The sequence below is a fragment of the Hyla sarda genome, assembly GCF_029499605.1.
Source record: "Hyla sarda isolate aHylSar1 chromosome 1 unlocalized genomic scaffold, aHylSar1.hap1 SUPER_1_unloc_18, whole genome shotgun sequence".
In the NCBI taxonomy this organism is placed as follows: domain Eukaryota; kingdom Metazoa; phylum Chordata; class Amphibia; order Anura; family Hylidae; genus Hyla; species Hyla sarda.
Window position 1 is genome coordinate 114,020 of NW_026607579.1, and position 6,000 is coordinate 120,019.

The window sequence follows — 6,000 nt, forward strand, 5'->3', positions numbered from 1 at the left end:
GGAACTTTTTACTGATGCGGCAGGGGGTTGTGGTTTTGGGGCATATCTCGGGGGGCAGTGGTGTGTGGGGCAGTGGCGGGCGGCTTGGCAAGAGGCGGGGTTGGTTCGCAATCTGGCGTTTTTGGAGTTGTTTCCTATTATTGTGGCGGTAGAAATTTGGGGCCCGCGTTTTAGTAATAGGAGGGTTTCTTTTCATTGCGACAATTTGGGGGTGGTGCAGGCGGTTAATGCTCAGACGGCAAATTCGCCGCCGGTGGTGCGCCTGTTGCGCCAGTTGGTTTTTGAGGGGTTTGCAATTAAATTCGCAGTTTGTGGCTTCTCATGTGCCGGGGGTGGAGAACTCTATCGCTGATGCTCTCTCTCGTTTGCAGTGGGAGCGTTTTCGGGAGCTGGCGCCTGGAGCTGAGAAGCAGGGGATTCCGTGTCCAGACTGGCTATGGAAGCTGGTGTGACGGTGGCGTTGGGTTTGGTTGGCCGGTCTGTGAGTAGGGCTACATGGATGGCCTACAGCAGGTGGTGGTTGGAGTGGGAATCTTTGACAGGGCGGTTGGGGAGTTTGACATCGGTGGGGGATTGGGAGGCGGCTCTGCTGTTTTACGTCGGCCGGGCGACTGCCAGTATGGGTCGACGGCTGTCGGCGCTGGCTTTTTGGTTTAAGGCCAAGAGTTTGCCGGATGTCACCAAGTCGTTCTTGGTGCGTCAGGCGGTGCGGGGGTTCCGGAAAGGGGCTGGCTCGAGGGATTCTCGGAGGCCGGTGTCTTTCTCCTTGCTGGCTCGGCTGGGGGAGGCGCTGGGGTCTGTCTGTTTTTCGGGTTATGAGGCGGTTTTATTTCGGTTGGCTTTTTCGTTGGCATTTTTTGGGGCATTTCGGATTTCGGAGCTGGTGGCTCTGAGTAGGGCGGTGGTTGGAGGTCTTCCGGTGGGAGACGTGAGTTTGGGGCCGGGGGGTTTGGAATGTGTGGTTCGTCGCTCTAAGACGGACACGCTGGGTAAGGGGGTGGTGGTGCGGCTGGCGCCTTTGGGGGGATCTGCGATGTGCCCGGTGGCGTGTTTTCGGGTTTTCTGGGGTGTGCGCCCGGGGGCGGATGGGCCCTTGTTGGTTCATGGGGATGGGACCTTTTTATCGCGGTATCAGTTTGTCAAGGTTTTTCGTTTGTGTTTGTCGGCGCTGGGGAGGGCGCCCGAGGAATTTTGTTCGCACTCTTTTCGGATTGGGGCTGCTACTGAGGCGGCTAGGTAGGGTGTGCATGCTGACGTCATCAAGCGTATTGGAAGGTGGGAGTCGGATCGGTTCCGGGTTTATGTTCGGCCGCAGTTGTTGTGAAGGGGGGGGGTGTGGTGTTGCCCGTATTGCCTGTTTTCTTTTGTTTCTTGCAGGTGCCGGTCAATGTCTCATCTGGATTGTCGGCCATTCCTATGTGGTCAGGGGGGGAGTTCGGGCCGAGGTGCGCCCGGATGGTCGTCAGCTGGGTTTTTCAAGAACGGCGGCGCTAGTGCGCTGGTTGGGTAAAGGGGGGCTGCAGTGGCCCGGGTTGCTGCCTCATATTCAGTTTTATGTGGGGATGGATAGGGCCCCTAATGTCCTGGTAGTGCATGCGGGGGGAAATGACCTGGGGGTCAGGAGGTCGAGGGATCTCTTGCGGGACATCAAGGTTGATTTGTTGCGGCTGTGGGCCACGTTTCCAGGGATTGTTTTGGTATGGTCCGACATGGTGGCTAGACTGAAGTGGCGTCAGGTTAGATCGGTGGCTGGGATGAATAGGGCCCGAGTGGAGGTTAACAGGGCGGTGGGTAGGTTTGTGGCCAGAAATGGGGGATTGGTGGTGAGACATTGTGAGCTGGAAGGGGGTGTTCCTGAGTTTATGGATCGGGATGGGGTGCACCTTAATGCTCTGGGTATGGATTTATGGATTCTTGAGATCAGGGAGGTGATCCAGCGTGCGGTTGAGTTGTGGCGAAACGGGGGTCTGTGAGGTTTCACATGCCCCCGTTGTGGTGGTAGCGGGAAAGGGATTTGGAGGCAGGAGTGGCAATTTTGGTGGTTTGAGAAGGTGTTGGGGGAGGAGGCTGGGGACGGTACTCAGCCTGGTGAAGGATTCCCCGTGGGCATGGGCCCCGGGGAGAGGATTGGGCCTCTGAAATGGTGTCCCTAGGTCTGGTGCCTTACGGCTAGGGGCAAATGTAGGAGGCTTGGCACATTGGTTCACTTGGGGTTAAAAGGGGACGTTGCCTCCAGATCTCTCTGCCGCTGTAGGGTGGTTATGTTTTATGGTTTTTGTATGATGTTCATACAATATGTTATGACAATGTTTAAATTGTTCAATGTTAATAAATATGGGCTGCTGTGGCCTTTTGTACCACTAACCGGTGTCAGTCGTTATTGGGATGTTAGGGTGGGGCAAAAGGTAAGCAGCTAGGATATCCCCTAGTCAAGGACGCCCTGTAGTGGAGAGTATCAGAGCCGAGGGGCACATGACAGGGGGAGACTGGGCTGGACATATGTTTAGGGACGTTACGTAAGGGGAGGAGTTAGGAGGGGATTTAAGAGGGAAGGGGTTGGGTCAGGGGTCAGTCGGCACGAGGCCAGAGAAGTTCCCGCCCGCCCTTGTGCTTGGTTTGGGTTCTTCTTGTCGCGGCAGCGGTAGCGGGATAGGGATTTGGAGGCAGGAGTGGCAATTTTGGTGGTTTGAGAAGGTGTTGGGGGAGGAGGCTGGGGACGGTACTCAGCCTGGTGAAGGATTCCCCGTGGGCATGGGCCCCGGGGAGAGGATTGGGCCTCTGAAATGGTGTCCCTAGGTCTGGTGCCTTACGGCTAGGGGCAAATGTAGGAGGCTTGGCACATTGGTTCACTTGGGGTTAAAAGGGGACGTTGCCTCCAGATATCTCTGCCGCTGTAGGGTGGTTATGTTTTATGGTTTTTGTATGATGTTCATACAATATGTTATGACAATGTTTAAATTGTTCAATGTTAATAAATATGGGCTGCTGTGGCCTTTTGTACTACTAACCGGTGTCAGTCGTTATTGGGATGTTAGGGTGGGGCAAAAGGTAAGCAGCTAGGATATTCCGTAGTCATGCCTTGACGACGACGCACAGGGACGTTGTGCATGAAGAGGGCCCTCCGGTGAAAATGGACAGCCAGGAACGAGTATCCCTCCCCATCGGATGGTCCCTGCAGCATAGATGGCCCGGACCAGCTCACCCTAACTTCCCGCCGTGGGGGGGTGAGTACAAAACAAAAGAGGGGGGGGGCCTGGATGATGACGAAGGCCGAAGTGGTCTTCAACCTGCGGACCTCCAGAGGTTTCAAAACTACAACGACCAGCATGCCCAGACAGCCGATGGCTGTCTGGGCATGCTGGGAGTTGTAGTTTTACAACATCTGGCGGTCCGCAGGTTGAAGACCACTGAAAAGGGATTGACAGGCGGAGAGATCACTCGAGTATAAGACGAGGGGGGCGTTTTCAGCACGAAAAATGGTGCTGAAAAACTCGGCTTATACTCGAGTAAATACGGTAGGTATTACACGTCACACACTAATATTTTTTTAATTTATTTTTTATTTTTTTGTATTGGTAATATCACCAGCTCATATTATTTTTTTTTATGGTTTTTCCGTGTCCTGTGCAGTATCTCTCCCAGAAGTCCACTTGATGGCCCTCGTGGTGGTCTACACCCTGAAGTCATCAATTCTTACTCTAAGAGAGAGTTTGCAGCTGTTCCTGGAGACGGTTAACATTAACCTCTGCATGGTGGAATAATAGGTCACAATGTTTATCAGGATCAGTAGAAGCATCACCCACTCGATGATTATGGTGGTGATTTCACGGATCTCGTCCCAGTCTTCATCATCATAGAATAATTCCTGTAATGTTTTATATCCAAAGTAGAAAATTGCGCAGGTAAAAGCCAGGCCACAGCAGGTGCATCTACTATGGCGGATGACTTTGTTTGCTCCTGGTAATTTATACATCTGGATGGACTGCCCAAGGTAGTATAAGGCTTCACATGTAATGGAAATTACCATGCTGACAAAGTGTATCCTGGGATATTCTTCGGGGGACAATACATGCATGACAGCTGTACCAAAACAGGAGGCCCACACAATGGCCAGCAGGATCCTCTGGATCAGGACCTGATGACCCATGAACTCTTCAGTATGCATAACCATATACTTATAAATAAGAAAGGTTAGTACCAAAGTGCCACTGGATGTCCCTATGAATCCAATTCTCAATAATATGTTTTCGGGAAAGAAATTTCCCACGTCACTGTGAAGGAAAAGAAACCAATGTTATTGTGGATATTTCCTCACTCCCAACCCATGAAATAAGAATCTTGTGCTTGTTTATCTTACCTGATGTGCATCAGTGGCGAGGCGGCATGGCCGAGGACGACCGTCACGATGTAGCTGGTGGCAAGCCAGGCCGCACACCAAAACGCCAACAGAAGGGGGACGAACCCCATACCTTTTAGCTCCATCTCAGTCAAGAAGAAGAAATAGAAGTTGCTAATTGCACTGTACCAATCTACAGAATGAAGGCTCGGGCGGCTGTCAGTGGAATGTCAGGACTCCAGCTGTCTATGACATCACATGTCTGATGTCACGATGACTGCTTGTTTCTTAGAGCTGACATGATTTAGTATCTGCTATGGACAGAACCTGATGTTGCTACTATGGACCTTACAGACCCTAGAACCCAAGTAATTAGCGCAGGGGCTCCATTTTGATCATCTCATATTTCACATTATTTGAGTTCCTGGGCTCGGATACATTTGCACCCTCTATAGCAGTGGTCTCTAAGCTGTGAACCCCCAACTGCTGCAAAACCACAACTCCCAGCATGCCCGGACAGCTCCTTTGCATAAGGAAATAGTCTAATTAAACTTTTCTTAAATATAGACTCCCCGACATCTCCAAGGATAAGCATCTAAGGGTCTCGTTCGATCTTAATGTTATACCTTTTTTCAATAACATCGATGATGTATGAATATAGGAATAATTCCATATAAGATACAAAAAGTTAGCATCCTCCATCTGACATTTTGGACAGCTTGCATCCTGTCTGAGGCCCATACGCTTCAATCCCTATGGAGTATAATACATCCTATACGAAGTCTTAGACTGTACCATTACATGGACCTTATTATATCATGTACATTTCATGTTTACAATGGCTCTGCCCCATGAATCTGAATATAAACCCCCCCAAGTCCCTTTCCCATCTAACCTTGATAGCATCAACATTTTATACATTTTTGTCATGGGTTTAGGGACAGGGGGCCCTCTCATTAATTAAACAAGGGGATGTGAATGTTCTCTCCTGAACTCTCCTTTTATTGATTTATGATCTGAGTTACTTATTTGTAAAAAGCAATTGTGGTGCCTTGGTGGGGATGTAGGGTAGTTGGGGTGTTGCTGTTGGGGATAATAAAGGGCGCGGTTAACCCTTGTCACTCGTGACGCCAGGGTGAGGGTTAAATACTGTAAAGTTGCTAGGGCCTATCGTCACCCTTCCCAAGAGCGATAGGTGAGTGCGTAATAAATGGATTGTCCACAACCACTGTTTAACGGAAAACTTGCAGGAACATTTATTGAAGATTTTCTGAAGCAGGCAATAGCAATAACAGTCCAGATAACAGATTCTATTTCTAGTTGATCAGCAATTGACAGTGGGTTGGGATCAGATAAGCTTAATTTAGCTATTAAAAGATTCCGTAGCATAGATCCGCTGGATTTAGGGGTGCATTTAGGTCCAGAGATCTTGCAGAGAGTAGCGGTGAATGATTGAAGTATAACCGCTTTGGTATAGGCCGAGGCCGCAAGGCTTTGGCCTAGAAAACGTACTTGAAAGTTGCGGAGGTCCTACCTCGTTCAGTGACAGCAACCCAAGAGAGCGAATAATGGCCGCAGCTCCCTTATATGGGCAGGGGCTGAGCCGTTTTGGATTGGTCCATAACAACTGTCACTCACCGTTACAAGGCATTGTGGGTGAACAT